Below are 20,363 nucleotides of genomic sequence, written 5' to 3' on the forward strand. Positions count from 1 at the left end.
AGACGCAGAGGACACCAGACCACCAGACCAAGGTACTGAGTCCCACTGTTCCCGGCCCAGAGGTAAGGGCTTCTGAGCCGTTGTCCCACTGCTCCTGGTCCAGAAGAAGGGACTTCCTGGTCACCATCACTCCCACTGCTCCCAGACCAGAGGGAAGTGCTTTTGGGCCACCTTCTGTCCCGCTGCTCCTGGCCCAGGGGAAGGGGTTTCCAAGTCACCATTCCTCTCACCACCCCCGGCCCGGAATGAGGGGCTTCTGAGCTGCCATCCTACTGCTCCTGCTCCAGAGGAAGGGGCTTCCCAGCCATCAACACCCCCCCCCCCCGCTGCTCCCAGCCCACAGGAAAGGGCTTTTGGGTCACCATCCCTACCACTGCTCCCGGCCCCTGTCCCACCTCACCTAGCTTCTGTCCCACCTCACCCAGCTCAGAGGAGGTAATCCGCACAGGTGCTAACAGCCCCCTGCCCCAGTCAAAATGAGAAAACATGTAAATAAGTCTCAAAACCAGACTTCCAGATCACCTACAGCAACCCCAAAGGGAAATGAGATGGAACACTCTGACACTCAACCACCTGGATCCACTGAACTGGCAACAAAAGGGGATCTGGAAAAAATGAAATCAGAAATAATTTCTCAGATAACAGGAGAAATTGTGCCCCTAGTGCAAGACATGATTAATAAATCTAGAGAGGAGCTGAGGAACATGATGGAATCCCAACATAAGAAACAAATGGAATCCATAAAACAGATGCAAATAGATTTCCTGGAGATGAAAAACTCCACTGAAAGTCTACACAGCAGAATGAGCCAATGTGAGGACAGAATTTCAGATATAGAAGATAAGATTGCAATTAGTGACCAGGAAAAGAAAAATTGCTTCAAAATTATAAGGGAACATGAGAAATCAGTCCAGCAGCTGCTAGATGATGCAAAGAAGAATAACATAAGACTGATTGGGCTCAATGAAGAAACAGGAGAGAGTGGAGATGACATTAAAAAATCTCTCAACAGAAATAATGGCAGAAAACTTCCCAAGCATGGGAAAAGAGCTTGACATACAGATAAGTGAAGCATATAGGACTCCAAATAGCCTTGATCAAAAAAATCTACACATAGGCATATAATTGTTAACATTCCAGAAACACAATAGAAGAACAAAGTTCTCCAAGCAGTCAGAGAAAAGAAACAAATCACGTACAAAGGAAAGCCCATCAGAATCACAGCAGAATTCTCAACACAAACCATCAAGGCAAGAATAGCTTGCAGTGACATATTCCAAGACCTAAAAGAAAACAGCCTGCAACCCAGATTGATGTACCCTGCAAAACTATCTTTCAAAATGGATGGAGAAATAAGATACTTTCATGACAAAGAGCACCTTAAGAACTTCGTGAATACCAAACCAGCACTCCAAAGAATTTGACACAATATCCTAGGAACAGACATTGAGGATCACAACCCCAGGAAGCAAAGCAGAATGAACCCATCTGGCATGACAAGAAACTAAATGTAAAGGGAGAGAACACAACAAAAAGAAAAAGTCATGGCAATGACAAGTCAATATGTTTCAGTTATAACCATCAACATTAATGGTCTCAATTCATCAATCAAAAGAAATAGACTGGCAGAATGGGTCAAGAAGCAAAATCTAACAATATGCTGCATACAAGAAACACACTTAATTCAAAAGGAAACTCATAGACTGAAAGTTAAAGGGTAGAAAACAATACTCCATGAGACAGGAACCCAAAAAAAAGCAGAAGTAGCTATCCTCTTGGAAGATCAAGTCGATTTCAAAGCAACACTGATTAAGAGAGACAAAGAAGGACACTACATCCTTGTAAAGGGAACAATCCAAGAGGAAGAGATGACAATCATAAATATCTATGCAGCAAACACTAGTGCACCCAACTATATAAAACAAATATTAATGGACATGAAAAGTCATATATGCACTAATACAATTGTAGTGGGGGAACCTCAACATCCCACTGTCACAAATAGATACATCAACTAGACTAAAAATAATTAATGAAATACAAGAACTCAATCGAACTCTTGAACAAATGAACTTAACAGATGTTTACAGAGTCTTCCACCCCACAAAATCAGAATACACATTCTTCTCAGCTGCACATGGGTCATTCTCCAAAATAGACCACATACTCACACATAGAACATGTTTAAGTAATTGCAAAGGAATTGAAATTATCCCCTGTGTATTATCAGACTATAGTGTGATGAAATTGGAGATCCATAGCAAAAGAAACAAAAAATTTCATAAACACGTGGAAATTGAACAACACACTTCTGAATAACCAATGGGTCATAGAGGAAATTAAAGAAGAAATCAGTTCCTTCAATTAAATGACAATGATAATACAACATATCAGAATCTATGGGACACAATGAAAGCAGTCTTATGAGGGAAATTCATAGCAGTGAATACGCATATTAGGAAAACAGAACGAGCCCAATTAAACAACCTGATGCTCAACCTCAAGCTTCTAGAAAAAGAAGAGCAGGACAACCTCAAAGCCGATACAAGGGAGGAAATTATAAAGATCAGAGGAGAAATCAATGCAATGGAGACTAAGAGAACGATACAAAAAAATCAATGAAGCCAAGAGTTGGGTCTTCGAAAGAATCAACAAAATTGACAAACGTTTAGCCAACCATGTCAGAAAAAAGGAAAGAAAAGGCCCAAATCCGTGCAATTAGGAATGAAAAGGGTGAAATTACAACAGACCCAGCAGAAATCCAGAGGATCATCAATACCTACTTCCAGAACCTATATGCCAATAAGATGGACAACACAGAAGAAATGGACAGATTCCTAGATACATATGAATTACCAAAGTTGAACGAAGAAGACCTCAAAATTCTGAACAACCCAATATCAACCAATGAAATTGAAACTGTAATTGAAAACTTATCAACTAAGAAAATCCTGGGCCCTGATGGCTTCACTGCTGAATTCTACAAGACATTTAGAGAGGAACTGCTGCCACTACTGTTTAAACTCTTCAATGAAATTGAAAGGGAAACATTACTCCCAAATTCATTCCTGGAAGCAAGCATCACCTTGATCCCCAAAGCAGAGAAAGACCCAATGGAAAAAGAGAACTATAGGCCAATCTTACTGATGAACATAGATGCAAAAATCCTTAATAAGATAATGGCAAACAGAATGCAGAAGATCATCAAGAAGATCATACACCCTGATCAAGTGGGGTTCATCCCAGGGATGCAGGGATGGTTCAATACACGAAAATCAATTAATGTAATACACTATATCAATAGAGCCAAGGACAAAAACCATATGATTATCTCCATAGACGCAGAAAAAGCATTTGACAAAATCCAACATGCATTTATGATAAAAACTCTACAAAAAATTGGACTAGATGGTCTCTACCTCAAACTGAGAGAAGCCATCTATGAAAAACCAACAGCCAATATCATACTAAATGGTCAAAAACTGAAATCCTTCACACTAAAATCAAGAACAAGACAGGGATGTCTGCTATCACCACTCTTGTTCAGTATAGTTCTGGAAACATTAGCCACGGCAATTAGACAAGAGAAAGAAATAAAAGGAATAAAGATATGTAATGAAGAAGTCAAATTGTCATTATTTGCAGATGACATGATACTCTATATAGAAGACCCCAAGAACTCCACCAAAAGTCTTCTAGACTTAATAACCAAATTCAGTCAAGTAGCTGGTTACAAGCTCAACACACAAAAATCAATAGCTTTCCTCTACCCAAATGACAGACTCACTGAGAGAGAAATAGGGCAAATAATTCCTTTCACAATAGCATCCAAAAAACTGAAATACCTAGGAAACATCCTAATGAAAGAAATCAAAGACCTCTTCTCTGAAATCTATGGCACTCTGAAAAGAGATTGAAGATGATATCAGAAAATGGACAGACATCCTCTGCTCCTGGGTAGGAAGGATTAATATAGTGAAAATGGCCATACTACCAAACTGCTATATAGATTTAATGCAATTCCAATTGAGATCCCAGCAGCATACTTCATGGACCTCGAGAAAACAATCCAAAAATTCATTTGGAACTGGAAGAGACCCAGAATAGCAAAAGCAATTCTAGGTAACAGAGACATGGCAGGGGGTATCACAATCCCCAACCTGCAACTATACTACAAAGCTGCTGTGAAAAAAACAGCATGGTACTGGCAAAGAAACAGACTTGAGGACCAGTGGAATAGATTAGAAGATGCAGAAACAACGCCAGACACAGTCAGCCATCTCATCTTTGACAAAGGAGCTAAACATCCTCACTGGAAGGAAAGATAGCCTCTTTAATAAATGGTGCTGGAAAAATTGGGCTTCAACTTGCCAAAGATTAAAACTGGACCTGTATCTCTCACCATGCACTAAACTAAAATCAAAATGGATTAAAGATCTAAATATTAAATTAGAAACTCTGAACCAGTTGGAACAGAGGTTAGGTAGAACCCTTGAAGACATCGGTGTAGGAAAAGATTTTATGAACAAAACCTCAGTTGCCTGTGAGCTAGCACAAACAATCAACAAATGGGATCTCTTCTTACTTAAAGGCACAGCAAGAGAAACCACCAGCAGTGTGAAGAGACAATCCACAATGTGGGAAAAAATCTTCACCTGCTCTTCCTCAGACAAAGGTCTACTATCTCGAATCTATAAAGAACTTAAAAAGATCAGACCTCCTGAATTTAAAGACTCAATCCAAAAATGGGCATCTGAAATGAACAGACATTTCTCAGACAAAGAAGTAGAAATAGCAAATAAATACATGAAAAAATGTTCAACATCACTGGTCATTCGAGTGATGCAAATGAAAACAACACTGAGATTCCACTTCACTCCAGAAAGAATGGCTGCTATCATGAAATCAACCAATAACCAATGTTGGTGGGGCTGTGGGGAAAGAAGAACCCTGCTCCACTGCTGGTGGGAGTGTAGACTGGTGCAAGCACTGTGGAAATCAGTATGGAGATACCTCAAAGAACTAGGACTGGAAGTCCCATTTGACCCAGCTATTCCCCTTCTGGGTATCTTCCCCAAAGAATTAAAAGAATCATACCACAGTGATATATGTTCACCCATGTTCATAGCAGTGCAGTTTGTAATGGAAACAGCCCAAATGCCCAACAACTGGAGACTGGATAAAGAAAATGTGTTTTTTTTATAAAATGGAGTACTACTCAGCCATAAAAAATGAGAAATTAGAGACATTTATAGCTAAGTGGATGCACATTGAGGCAATACTCTTAAGTGAAATAAATAGGACACACATGTGTAAATACCAAATAGTTTCTCTGGTGTGAGAAACTGAAAGTGTAAATAAGGACTAAATGTATAATAGGTCATGTGAAATAGGAAGAAAAGGGGCAAAGGGGAAGGAAGTGGGAGGGCTAGGGGGAAAGATAGAAGGGAATGGGATTAATATGAGAAAATGGAAAACTAGGAACAAAATCTTTGTAAATAGGGAGGAATGGAGGGGTTGAAGGGAGGTCTGGGCAAGGATGAAAAATAAGAATCAAGGGAGACTAGGTAAAGGTGCAAATTTCCAATGATGAATGTCATTATATTGTATACCTAAAATGTACCAATGATTAGAATGAATAATCGATGATGTAAAATAGGAAGAAAAGGTCCAAAGGGGTAGGGGTAGTGGGTGGGGCAGGGGAAAGGAAAGAAGGGAAAAGAAAAATGATGAGAAATGGAAAAAATGGAAATAAAGTCTTTGTAAATAGGGAAGGGTGGAGGGCATGAAGGGAGGGCTAGGAATGGGGCAAAAATAAGAACCAAGACGCATTATGTAAAGGTACAATTCCCAATGAGAAATGTAATTGTTTTGTATACCTACAATGTACGAATAAAAGAATTTAATACAAAAAAAAAAGAATTTAGTTTTGAGAACAATTGTTTTTATGTGCAGTTTAATTGGATGTTATGCCTATTAAATCTCTTACTCTATAAATTAACCTTCTTTGTTTTCCCTTGTAAGCATATGTTAAGGACACTGGCTCTTTTATCCTGAATAATTTACCACAATCTTTATTTGATGTAACGTACCCATGTGGTGTTAGATATTTCTGTGGTTTGGATATGATTTCCTCCTCTACCCACCCAAAGATTCATGTGCTGGAAGCTTAGTCTCCCATATGGTAATGTTGAGATGGTTAAACTTTTAAAAGATAGTCTGTTGTGAAGTCATTAAGCTAAGGGGCACCACCTCATAAATGAATTAATGCTGTCTCATGAGAGTTCTTTCTCTGGTGACACTATGACTGTGGGTTGTTATAAAGATGGGCCACCCTATGCACTATTCCTTTCTGCATGCAGTCTTTTCCATTTTCATTTCTTTGGCCTACTGTGACACAGCCAAGGGAGTCCTTGTCAGTAACTTGGCACCATACCTTTGAATTTCTGGAACTGTGAATGAAATAAAGCCTCTTTTCTTTATAAATACCCAACCTTGGGTATTTTGCTATAGCAACACAAAACAGACTAACACAGATATCTATTTAATTCCTTGAAACTTAATTCTAAGAACTGAGATTTAGAGACTTAGAGACCTCAGATTCAGGTTTTATTATTTTCCCCCTCGAGTCTACTTCATAGGAGGTGGTATATGCTTCCATTAGGAGGTACAGAATGTTCCTTTTTTAAATGATATTATCAGCCATTGATAATCATTACCTTGATCAACGGTTGGGGAACCCAAGAAGCAAATCTGGCCAATTCCTGTTTTTGTAAACAAAGTTTAATTGGAACATGGCCCTGCCTATTGGTTTACATTCTTTCTTTTGTTGCTGTTGTACTACAACAACAGAGCTGACCAGTTAAAACAGAGACAATGTGCCTAAAGTATTTGTTCCTCATTCTTGGCAGAAAATGTTTACTAATCCTGGTTCTAAATCCACTAATTATGGAGACATGAAATGGTGACATTCAAACCTTGTCATTCATTCTTCATCTATTAGTTACAATATTTCTATTTATAAAAAGTCTCTGTCAAATATTAGTTACTAAACAATGTAGCAGACGAAAAATGTTGGAAAGAGCATAAATATTCGATTATTTCAGGCTCATTTGTAAATGTTTTTCTTTTAATTTCAAAGTAAATTTTAATACTTAAAAGAGTAAGCTTGAAGTTATCTGGGAAATTAACCTGTGTGAAATGAGATGTTTTCTCTGATGAACTTCTGTAAATGACAACATAAGGAGGTATTTAAGGTTTTAAAATAAACTTATCAAAACTTATATATACAAGTGTCTTCCTGGTATTATAGATAGATGAGCTAGGTAGAAATATTGTAGGCAGTCAGATAGGGCTAGGTCCTCAAGAGGGTCAGGACAAAGGTGAAACACACCACAGCTATACCAGAGACACATCAGCTGAAAACCAGGCCTCAAGATAAAGACAAGATGACCAGATCTACATACTTCTTCAAAGAACAAATCCTGCATCTAATGAAGTCTAGATAGATATCAACTACCACTGTGGGTGACCAGAGACCTCTGGACCCCCCACTTCCTATGAGAATCTTTGTTCTTTCCATCCACACATCCTCCACTTGTTTCCCAGTTGAACCACCATTACCTAAGTGACTATACCTGTACCTTTATCGGATGTTCATGGCTGTGGGCCAAATTGTACCCATGTGGGTTTTACCTTACAAAATTCTTCTGTGAAGTGGGGTTCCCCAGGCTACCCACTCGGGACCCCTCCTGCCCCTCAGGAGCTTTCCTATCAATAAATACCTTCCTACTCTTAACCTCCATTGTTCCTAGGACTCATTCTTTGATTTCTAGAGAACAACAACTTGGCATATCCTACAGTTAACAGGTTGGGAGATACAATATTCCATATTTCATCTCTGGTATTATTTCCTGTAACACTGGGGAGGCAGTATGCATCTTTCACAGATGGGGCTAATTTTGTAACATCTCTGAATGCTCCTCTTGAGAAATAGGCAATTTTAATTCAGCTTTTTTTAAAAAAATTTTTTATTAGTGAAGTCAGGGGATAGGAAAAGTTAGGCAGATAGGCCACAGGTCCAGAATAGATAATTTAAAGCAAACAAGAAGTCAAGGCCTAAGTGAATTAGCATAACAAATGTGGACCTAGTGAAAGGCAAGGGACAAACAATAGCTCTTTAACAAAATGGGAGAGACCTTGGAGGAAGTAAAATCCAAATGAATCAGCTTGCTTTCCAGACATCAAAGGTCTACCTGCAACCAGGAGCATTTCTGCTTTCTGTCACCTACACCAGTGCCAAAGACTGTATAAAAACCCAAAGGACCTAAGCATCTATGGTCCTTGTACGGAACACCCTTATCTGAACACAACAGCAGAGAGCCTCTCTTTTATTCTTTCTAATGATGACGTATTTGGCCATTCCCCAATAGTGCTGCTTGCTGTTTTGACGCCTTCATTTGACGTGCTTCATTGCCCCAAAACAAGGACCTGAGAGCAGGACCTGGTTACATTAATATAGGTTTGCAGGACATAATGATTAAATTTATCACAGGGAGTTGATATCTGTACATAACACAAGGCTGTTACCTAGTGTCTTAGTTACTTTTCTCATTGCTGAGATAAATTATCTGACATCCAAGGTTAAAGAAGATAGATATAAGCCATGACACCCAGAATCTTCCAAAGGAGTCTAAAGTGGCTGTATTTTATTTGTTTGTTTTGATTTTTTGGTTATGAATTTATGAATTTAATGTTTCAAATCATCCCAGCTAATATTATCTTTCAAACTGTTTTTGTTAGCTGTTGGGACCTAAACCACAACTTTCTAGCTTTATGTGCTGTCCTTGGTTGCCTGTTATTTCTAGCTAATCTTGTATTTTTCCTGCCTCTATCCTGAAATCAGCTATTTGTCTGAGGATCTTGTAATGGGAACAATATTTAAAGTCCTTGATTTGAGTGCTCATTGCTAATAGGGTTTTCATTGTTTCTGGGCCTTTTCATTGGACAGAAATAGGGAATATTCATTAAGCTAAAATATATCATGAATTTAGAACCATACTTTCTACTTAAATTAAAAATTATGTGGTTTTTCTTATTAATCTTATGTCTGTTTGTCTTTTCAATTATACAAAGATCCTCAATTCCCAAAGATACCAAAATTACTATACATTTGACAAATCCCCCCAGTATGACAATAAATACAAATTTTACTGTCAAAACTATAATTCTTAAAAATCTTTTTTTCTCTAGTTTCTTTTCCTTAGGTGACATCACTGGAGACTTTCACACCTAAATTACTGTCTTTTAAAGTCAATTAGAAGTCAGGAGTAAAGCCCAGTTGCATATCACAAGTTCTCTAAGACCTGGAATGTGCATCTAGAAAACCTCAACTTAGCAAAAAGAAAGGTGGAAAAGCTCTGGGAATAAAGAAAAAGACAACAGGAAAACTAGAAATCACAGAAAACTGGAGAAATCAGACAATGCAAAGAAAGAATACAGAGCCCAATGTGCTGGTACAGGCCTGTAACCCCAGCACTTGGGAGTTTGAGGCAGAGCGTCTCTGTGGGTTCATGGCTAGCCTAGGCTACAAAAAGAGACCCTATCTCAAAAAGAAGAAGAGAAAGAAGAAAAAGGAAGAGAAAGAAGAAGGAGAAGAAGAAGGAGAAGGACTTGAAGGAGGAGGAGAGGGAGGAGGAGGAGAAAGAGCCTCAAATGGCACCCTCAGCTTCTGGAGAGGGGAACTTGATACCTGACTCCACAAATACAAGGTAAGCAGAGAAAGGAGTCTCTGTCCCATTGAGAAAGAATGGAGAATGGACTGGGCTGGAAGTGCTAGCCTCAAGAAAAGCACACAATTATTGTTAATCACAAACACAACGTGTGATTTTTCTTTGAGAGTGACTCTTTCCACATGGAAAGCTACAGTTGGAGAAGAAATCCAATGGAGTGCCAGCCATTTGGGGAGTGATTAATCAAGTGCCATTGTGGAAAGGGGTTAATTGCTTCAGACTGAGCTACTCTGGGAATCAGAAGCCACAGTACAACTACAACTAGCATCACCCTGTTTCCAAAACTAGAAAAGTACTTAAAATGAAACTACAGGCCAATCTCCTTAGTGAATATAGATGCAAAAATCCTCGATGTTACTAGAAAATAGAATACAACTAATTATTAAAACAATCATACATCATGACCAAGTTAACCTCTTCTCAAGGATGCAAAGATGGTTCAACATACACAAATAGTAAATGTAATACGTCACATAAACAGAAGCAAAGACAAAAGTCACATGATTGCTTCAATAGACACACAAAAAAAACCTTTGACAAAACCCAAAATTCATGCATGATTAAAACCCTGTTAAAAATAGGTATAGGATGATATAGGATGACTTTATTTCAAACTAATAAAAGCCATTTATGACAAACTCACTGACAACATCATACTAAATGGGAAAAATCTGAAAGCTTATTCTCTAAAATCAGGAACAAGACAAGAGAGTCCATTCTCACCACTCCTGTTCAATATAGTACTCAAAACTTTAACCACAACAATCAGGCAAGAGAAAGAAGGAAAGGGGATACATATAGGAAAACAAGAAGTCAAGCTGTCCTTATTTGCAGACAACATGATCCTTTACATGAATGACCCCAAAGATTTCCACCAGAGGACCTCTAGAACTAATAAATTCAGCAAAGTAGAAGCATACAAAATTAACACCTCCAAATCAGTAGCATTCCTGTACAGCAACAATGAACCCACCAAGAAAGGAATCAGAAAATCATACCCATTCACAGTACCTTAAAAAATTTGAATACTAAATAATTAACCTAACCAAAGAAGTGAAAGATCTCTATAATACGAAATAGAATACTACAATAAAGGAGGTCAATGAGGAGATGAGGAAATGAAAAGAGATCCCCTGTTCCTGGTGAGGAAGAACCAATATTGTCAAAATGGCATTGCACTCACAATCAAAATACCAATAGCATTCTTCAAAGAACTAGAAAAAACAATCTTAAAAAGCATATGGAAGTAAGAGTCCCAGAAAGCAAAAGCAATCCTATATAACAAGAACAAAGCAATATACATCTTATCACGGATTTTAAGTTATATTAAAAAGCTACAGTGGTAAAAATAGCATGGTACTGCCATAGAAACCAACATCTGGATCAGGGGAACAAAACAGAGCATGCAGAAAGAATCCCAGGTACATTCGGCTATCTAGTCTTGGAAAAGTGAGACAAAAGCATATCAGAGGAAAGACCACCTCTTTAACAAATAGTCAGAAAACTGGTTATCCACATCCAAATGAATGAATCTAGACTCACATCTTTCAACCAATATTAAAATAAAATAAAAATAGATCAAAGACTTAGATATTAAAATGGAAACAATCTACTGGAAGATGAAATAGATAAAATCCTTGAAGACAAAGGCATAGTCAACGACTTTATGAATAGAACCCCAACTAGCCAAGAAATAACACCAACAATCAACAAATGGGATTATATTAAATATACAGCAAGGAATGTACAGCAAAGGAAGAAAGTACAGCAAAGGAAACAGCCAAAAGAGTTAAGAGACAACATATTTAATGTGAAAACATTTTGTCAACTACCCTTGGACAGAAGACCAATATCTAGAATATATAATGAACTAAAAAAAAATAGGCCCATGAAAATAAAAGACCTAATCAAACAGTAGGTGACTGAAATGAAAATACATAGACACTTCCTTGAAGAAAAACTACAAATGGCCAATAGGCATGTGAAAAAATGTTCAACATCATTGGGCATTAGAGAAATGAAAATCAAAACAGCACTGAGATTCCAGCTCATTCCAGAAAGAAAGGCTTTCATTGTGAACTAAAAACAAAAAGCAACAAATGCTGATGAGTTTGCGAGGAAAAACAACACTTCTATATAGATACTGGAAATATAAAATACTGCAACCACTGTGGAAATCAATATTTAGATTCCTTAAAAAATAAAAAATAGATGGGTCAGGGGTTTAGCTCAGTGGCAATGTGCCTGCCTCACTAGGGCAAGGTCCTAAGTTCGATCACTGGTGATGAAAAAAAATGCTAATAAATAAATAAATAAAAATAGAATTCTGTTCGACTCAGCTATATCTTTTCTTTTCTTTCTTTGTTTTTTTTTTGTACCAGGGATCGAACTTGAGTCCTTGCACTTGCGAGGCAGGTGGGGGAACCACTGAGCTAAATCCCCAGCCCAGCTCTATCTTTTTTAGGTATTTCCCGGAAAGAGCTAGACATCATATTACAGTGATACATTGCTGTTTTATAGCAGTGCAACTTATGACCTAATGGATAAATAAAATATGATATATATATACAATGGAATACTATTTAGATATAAAGAAGAATAAATTTGAATCATTTGTAGGAAAATGGATGCACCTTGGGGCTATAATGCTAAGTCATATAAATCAGACACAGAAGGTTAAATATCATATGGTTTCTCGTATATGAGAAATGCAAAGTATAAATGATTTAAAGAGCAAAATAAAAATAGATTATAGAAAACAAGGAGGTAGACCTAGGGATGAAGGTAAAGGAGTGGGGAAGGGAAGGTAAAAATAATTAATATGCACTGTATACATACACCAAGTCCACACAATGAATCTATTCATTATGTATTGCAAACATGTACAAATAAAAAAAAAATCCCTTAGAATATCTGCCCATCGAGTGGCTAAGTCACCAACATATATATTGTGATTCATTTATCTCACTTTACTTTCGATATTTAAGGAATGCTTTTTATTTTAAGTGCATAGTTATGTAAAGTATTTACATGACTCTAAAGTTACATCTATAAAACATGACAATTTCATATAAACCTTAGATCCTCCACCCTATTCTCTCCTTTTAGATAGATAATCATTTTAATAAAAAGTTATAGTTTAGTCTTTCATTGTTCTAATAATAAATGATATCTATTTTTTAAAAAAGAGACAAGGATGGACAGTAGATGAAAAAGAAATTAAGATGTGTCATGTACATATGCCAACTACATATCAGAAATGTAAAGATGTACTATAAATATGTATAGAAAAGGATGAGGGGGAGGGAAGGAAAAAGGATAAAAAAGAATTTAGATGTATTATGTAAATGTACCTACTCCCCACAAGGAATATAAACATTATGTACTGCACACAGGTACTAATAAAATTTAAACAAACAATCAAACAAATAAATAAAAAGATAAACTTCAGAACAATGCACACGCTTCTCTAAATTTCTCCTATTCACTGAATAGTGTTTTTGAGGTTACGTGATAATAATATAAATAGTCTCTGAGGTCAAGTTGGGAGGAAAGGTGTATGGAGAACAGATGGCAGTGGTGGGATGGAGAGAAGGAGGACCAAAGGAAGGATAAGGGTGATATGGGGGGAGTGATGCAATGCCCATGACCTCATCATTTCTGCTTAGGTATTATTTGAGTGCCCCTCAAGAAGTTTCATATATAAACACTTGGTCTTCAGAGAGGCTCCATTGGGAGCCACTGGGTGGTACTGTGGAACTTAAAGATATAGGACCCTGGGAAGGACCTTAGGTCAATTGTGGGCATGTTTTTAAAGGAGATTGTGTGACCCCAACTATCTGCTCTACTCTGCTTCTTGGCTTGAGATGTGACTATTCACTCGGCCACATGCTCCCACCATGGCCATCACCATCCTTACCAGAGGCCCAAATCAAGGGGGCTGCCCAATCCTGAACATGACTCTCCAAACTGTGAGTCAAAGTTTTTACTTCATAAATGGCCTGTATCAAGTATTTTATTATGGTGACAAGAAACAGACTAAGATAAATATTAAACTGGAGAAAAACTTTTAAAACACTTTCTTGCTCATCTGCCTTGTACAGAAACTAAAGCTCATTTCTGGGTCTGCATGTGCAGAGTAGGATCAGGAGTGGAATATATAAGTCCTTGGGAAAAAGAAGAAGCTGGGAGCACCATCGGCTTTCATGAATCATAGAATTTGGGGCATTTCAAGCCCATCACATGCTCTTTCTAATGGGTAAGGGGCACCCAGTTGACATATGGGCCATACCAATGAATTCCCTATATATCATCCCTGTATCTTTCTCTCCATGTACAAAGACACCAGAAAGTCTTATTTGATCTTCCAAGTCTGTCTTGTAGGTGAAGGCTGGAAACTACTTGTGGTTATGCTCTGTGAGATTTTAATACTGGGGTATAAGTGGTGGAACCAAGATCAATAAATGAGTCACGGCATCAAAGCAGCGACAGAGCCTCAAGGCATAACCAAGCTCAGTTAACCTCAGCCTCAACGTGCCAGACATTGTTCCAAGGCATAATTTTTCTTTGTCTCAAAGCCAAGAATGTGGGCATAGTGGCAGTGACTTGGTTTTCACATTGGTTTCCCACAAAGTAGATATTCCAGGGGCAACGATTTGATCAAGCAACACACTTAAACTGTGCTTCCTTTTAGATGGCCAAAATAGAGTGTGCTGCTGTCTAGTAATCCTGTTTCTCCATAGCAGTGATTCAGGGTCCAAAGGCAGTGAGGGGGGAAAACTCAGCCCTCACACTTCTTAAACACACACACACACACACACACACACAAACACACACACACACGATGAGAGAGGATGATTCCTTTTTCAGTATGTTTTACAACAATTGAAATGTATCCTTGCACATCAATTTCTTGATTCTCTGACATCAACTGAATATCCTACTGCTCAATTCAATTCTCATACTATTCAGAGTTAGTGTAGAACCCATAGGGTAAGGGCTCAACTGCACAAGACTGTACCAACTTCAGATGTCAGCCACAGATGGGGTCCCCGGGTACACACTCTTCTATCCCAGACAGCTGTAGGAAGAGTCAAACGGAAGAGATGCACAAAAGGTATATATAGAGAGGTGGAGCAGAGCTCCTCACAGTCTTTGTACTCCACCCTCCCAGCACTTTAAAATATTTACAGTCTTTCCACTTTATCTCAGTTTCAGTTTGCAGTTTCAGTCACTTGCATCTAAAATATTAACCTCAGTTAAAAAATATTAAATGGAAAATTCAAGAAATAAATAATGTATAAGTTTTAAATTCCTTGTTATTCTAAATAGTGAGATTCTGAACAGCTCACCATCCTATTCTATTCATCCTGGGACCATGAATCATCTCTTTGTCACGAGTATCCACTATATATCTCCCTGCCCCTTAATCACTTAGTAGCCATCTTGGTTATCAGATACACTTGCATAATATCACAGTGCTTGTATCTAAGCTATCCTTATTTTATCTAATACTGTCCCCAAAGCACAAAAGTAGTGAAGATGTTGGCAATCCAGATAGGCCAAAGTGTGGTTACATATCAGCTCACATGATCCCCAAAAGAAGATTGACTACAGTATAAGATACTCTGAGACAGTGACCATATTTGGATAACTGTGATTATATTATATTTGTTACAATTGTTCTATTTTATTATTACTTATTGGTACTCTTTTACTGTGCCTAATTTTTAAGCTAAATTTCATCATATGTAGGCATGCATGCATAGAAAAGATAGTATACTTAGAGTTCAGTACTATCTTCAGTTTTAGGCATCTACTGGAGATCTTGGAACAAATTCCTTATGGATGAAAGAGACAGCTGTTCCAACCAGGAAGCTCCCCTAAACCTTGTCATTCTGAGCTGCGTTTTCTGAGGTTTAATTGCATAGACATGATTGATTAAATTATTGGCCATTGATGACTGAGCTCAATCCCCAAATCTTCTCCCCCAAGGAAGAACGAGGGACTGATGGTCTTAACCCTTGAATTATTGTGGTTGTTGGGTTTTTCTGGTGACCAGTCTTGATGTCGGAGCTATTAGACTCCCCCAAGAACCTTTGCAAGAGTTATCTCATTAGCATAAACCAGTTATGATTCAAAGGGGTCCTTTATGTATAACAAAAGATACTCCTATCACTCAGGAAATTCCAAGAGTTTTATGAATTTGTGCCTGGAACAGGGACAAAGACAAAATTTATTTGTTTGACTGTTAGATTGATTATACATTGAGAGAAGACAGGATGAAGTAGAATATAAAGTAGCATGAAATTCTAGAGTTGCCATATTTCTGGTTTAAAATGGACAACTTAGGAGGGTTTAAGAGCTAAGTGATTCAGCTCCACTTATAGATCTAAGTACACATGGGCCAGGCATTAGGTGTTAGGAGGAAGTTTGGAAGACAGCAAATAGGTGCCAGCACTGAGAAAAGCAGGCTGTGACATCAATTACAGCATGTAGTGAACAAGGTCCTAGACACACAGGATGAAGACCAGTCCTTGGCCTCTCAAAAATCCATCAACAGTCATCAGGGCCCTAAAGGTGTGGTCCAGACATCATTAGGGATTCATCTATAAGCACTGGGAAACCCTTTTAATGCAAGTAAGATTGGGAAGGAAAAGAAAAGGGAAGTCCTTAGTACCAAAGCTTCACAAGCCTCCTGAACTTGATGGTTTTGGCTCGTGTTCCTGTTAATAGTCAGAATGGCTCTGGTGTTTCTAACAGTGGAAATTTGGCCTTGTCTTCGATGACTAAACACATTTCATAACAAGCAGCTTTGCTCTTACTGCTAAGTGGTTTCAGGGACTGAAATATTAAAGAAGGATGGTTAGTTTTCCTAGCCAATGATGGATTTCAACCTGCTGCCTGAAAATGCAAAGTGTTAAATATTAACTAGATTGGGCTATTTTTAGCTTTCTGTTCTGCTCATACTTTTTCTACCTAAAACATTTTACCTGCCTTTTGGCCCTTTACAAGAAATTTTTTGTCCAGAGAGAAACCAAGTCAGTTCAGACTGAGCAACCTGGAGGTAAAACAATGACGTAGGCAATTTGATTGATTAGAATAAGAATATCAGCAAGACAGAATCCAGTTGGGGCTTTCATATAAACCATGAACCCTCAAAGGAGAGTTTTGAAGTTCTATTCTTTACATTCTGATTTTTAAAAGAGAATAACTTGAGATTTTTAGAAATGAAAATAGCCTTGGAACTTATATCTCATTTGTGGTTCTCCACCTTCACCATGGATCTGAATCACTTGGGGAGAGTTAAAAAGACAAATCCCCAGACATCAATCCAGAGATTCTAATTTAATTGATCTATGGTGGGGTCAGCAAACCTGGAAAAAGAAATGTTTTTGGTGACTAATGTACACTCAAGGTTGAGAATTCTCCTATTGTTATTTTCAAAATGAAGTCTCTGAAGTACAGAAGAACTAAATACTTTTCCAAATTTATGTAGCTGCAAAGAAGTGGAGCTGGGATTTAATCCCAGGTACTTAAAATTCTTCTCTTCTCCCTCCAACATATTCTCCCTCATAACACATGTTAGAAGACCTCAATGTAGTTAAGTTGAAACTAGATCCCGTATCTACTGCATTCCTGCCCAGTAGCCTTCCTGCTCTACTACATCCACATCCATTTTCTTAGTTTTGGACTAATCAAAGTAAGTGGGTGTCAATTCGCCCTTTCACTTGGCTAGGTAGCTTGCCTCAGCGAATATGTTGGTGGTTATCTCAGCTTGAGCCTCAGGCAAATGTAAAGTCAGTCAAAATTCAGAGTCAAGACTCAGACACTCATATCTTACAAGATTGTGGAAATTCGATTACAGAAAAATTTGAGAGTATTCGATACTTGGTTTTCATGGAAATAAATCAGTCAAATTGAGTTCATCCACCGGATTACATGATTCATATTCAATAAATCTATTTCCTTTGTCTGCCTTCTTTAGAAATTTTTTTGCATTTGTAAAGGATTAGGAAGAAGAGTTAATTTCTATGACCTTTTTCTCCTTCTTAAAGAAAACTTCTTTCACTTTTAAACTGACTTGAAAAATAGTGATGATGATAGTGATGACACTGCTGATGGCTTACCAGAAAACCCTTCACATGTGCTATTTAATAAAATTTCCTAGCAATCTTCTGAGCTAGGTATCTTTCTCATCCATAATTTTTCAGTTGATGCAAAAAGAGAAATAATCTCTCCAAAGTGACACAGTTAGCAAGTGATGCAGTTAGAATTCACGGCTTGACATCACCTACACTATGCTGGGCTTTGTTGTACCATCACACCGGTCTTCATTTATCATCTGCTTCTGCTTTTGTACAGGGGCAAAGGTACACAGAGGTCTTTCAGGGGCTAATATTTATTTTTCATTTTTAGGCAAAGGAAAAATTTTCTTTCTCATATATTAATAATTAATAATATTTGCATACCACATTTTTCTTAGCTCCCTCTGCTGTCTTATCCCCTTCCCTCACTCACAGGTGTTTAGCACACTCCCTCTGTAAAATAAGGTTACATGAATCTCTGTCTTTGGTCTGCTTCTATGAAACCTGATCTAAGACACTTAGTATCAGAAGAGCATTCTGTCAAAGGGCAGAATTCTGGAGCTGGGTCACTTAGAACCTACTGCTCAAATTGTAGTAGGTAGAGAATTGACAGTCCCTGGAGTATTATAGTCAGTTATTAAGATCCCTTCCTGTAGTCATCTGGGATGGGATGTGGGTAAAATGTTATGTTTCCACTTGTACACTGTTTTGGACAGTTGAATGGTACCAGTAAAATTCTAATTATAAGGTTTGTGAAATTGGGCATCTAAGCTTGAGCATTGTTGAAGTTTTGAAGACAGAAAATGATTTATGATGATCATCAATAATTCAAAACAAAATGTGAAAGCCAGAGCACCTTTTGCTATCATTGAAAGAGACTCTCATGTCTTGTATTTGGAGGATTTGTCCTTTGCAGGACAAGGCCAGGACCAATTTTAAGAGTAGAAGAACTTTGGAAAAGATTGAATTATCTGCCCTAGAAAGTCTTCCACACCAGAATCAAGGTCTTCACAGAGAAAGAGTGGGACACTGAGAATTTGGAGGGAACATTTCAGCAGGTGTCCTGGAGAGATTTGAATTTTCTGGGCCTGTAGAAGTGCACTTCTCCTCCTGTTAAAGAACAATGCTTCTGCTAAAGGCTATGTAGAGGTCTCAAATGAGAAAATTAAGTTAATGCTGACTCTTCTCACAATATACTGCTGGCTCTTATCCTGATATTCAGATCAATGACCAAAGTCAATCTCAGTATGACTCAACTGAGGAAGTGCTAGCTTTTCAAAGTAGGAAGGGTTCAGAAACCAAGGGAACCGTCAGACCTGGCTATAAGTTGCTGACAGGACCTGGGAGATATGCCTGGTAGTGAATTTTAAGAGTGTTGGAGTGAAGTGAAGAAGAATACAAAGCTAAATAAGGTAAAAGTGGAATCTTCAAATGCTGGGAGCAAGTTTTAACACTCTGCCTGGGCGATGTGTGGAAGCTTGGCAAAAGCAGTGATTCATATTAAATAAAACAATCTGTCATAGCAAATTTAGAGGAAGGGGTCAAAAATCCAGAAAAGTGAGTGAGCTAGAATAGCTCTACTACATAAGGCCAGCAAATATACTGGCTATCCTGGCTGTGCTACTCAAGAGGGCCTGGAGGACGTGCCGTTTACTGAGGTGATAAAGCAAGCACTTGTGCAGGGCATCAGGACTGTTTAAGGGAGTATTGGTGGCTATCTAAAGGACAAGCCAGATCTCTAAGAGCAAAGACTGTATGAACCCATGGAAAATATGTGCTGTGGTTTCAATATGGTTTGAGCCCATCAAAACTCATGTTGAGGCTGAATTACTTGATGCAATGGTGTTGAGAGTGGGGCCTTTAAGAGGTCATTAGATAATAAGACTTCCAACCTTAAGAAGGGATCAATGTAGCTCTCGTGAGAGTGGCATATTGTGAAAGTGATTGATATAAAGCCAGGTTAGCCCATGGGTTTTCTCTCTGCATGTGCCTGGTTGCTTTTCTGCTTTCCACCATGAGTGAACACCCATGGGCCCTCCCCAGAAGCTGGGCAGATGACGACACCATGCGTTTGGACTCTCAGAGCTGTGAGCTAAACTAAGCTGCTTATTTTACATAAATCTCTCATTTCAGGTACTCTGTGACAGCAATAGAAGATGAACTGATTTCCTCAGTTCTTCCTTAAGAGATCATTGACCATTTACTCAGACAATACCATGTCAGGGGAAAAAAGGACAAGGTTCAAGTTGAAGCTGAACCCAGAAACCCAAAACATATAAGGGCAGCCTGTAATAGAGGGAATCAGATAGAGACTTGATGCGGGTCCCACCACCATAATCATTTCATCCAATATACCTGATGATCATTTTTCTGGGTCCTAAACATGTGCTAGAAATGAACATACTAAGTTATTGGCAAAATCTTTATAGATTCATTAACCTATAAACTCAGCGGCATTTAATAAGAAAGGCCAGATGGAAGCCCC

At 38.1% G+C, this 20,363-nt stretch overlaps 1 long non-coding RNA gene across 1 annotated transcript in view; it reads left to right on the top strand.

The window, feature by feature from the left end:
- Nucleotides 1-20,363, top strand: part of LOC147829721 (uncharacterized) — a 97,943-nt gene that overhangs the window by 69,673 nt on the left and 7,907 nt on the right. The window lies entirely within an intron of this gene.

The sequence above is a fragment of the Heterocephalus glaber genome, unplaced genomic scaffold (assembly GCF_053883595.1).
Source record: "Heterocephalus glaber isolate CG9 unplaced genomic scaffold, H.glaber_assembly_v1.0 deba00000474, whole genome shotgun sequence".
In the NCBI taxonomy this organism is placed as follows: domain Eukaryota; kingdom Metazoa; phylum Chordata; class Mammalia; order Rodentia; family Bathyergidae; genus Heterocephalus; species Heterocephalus glaber.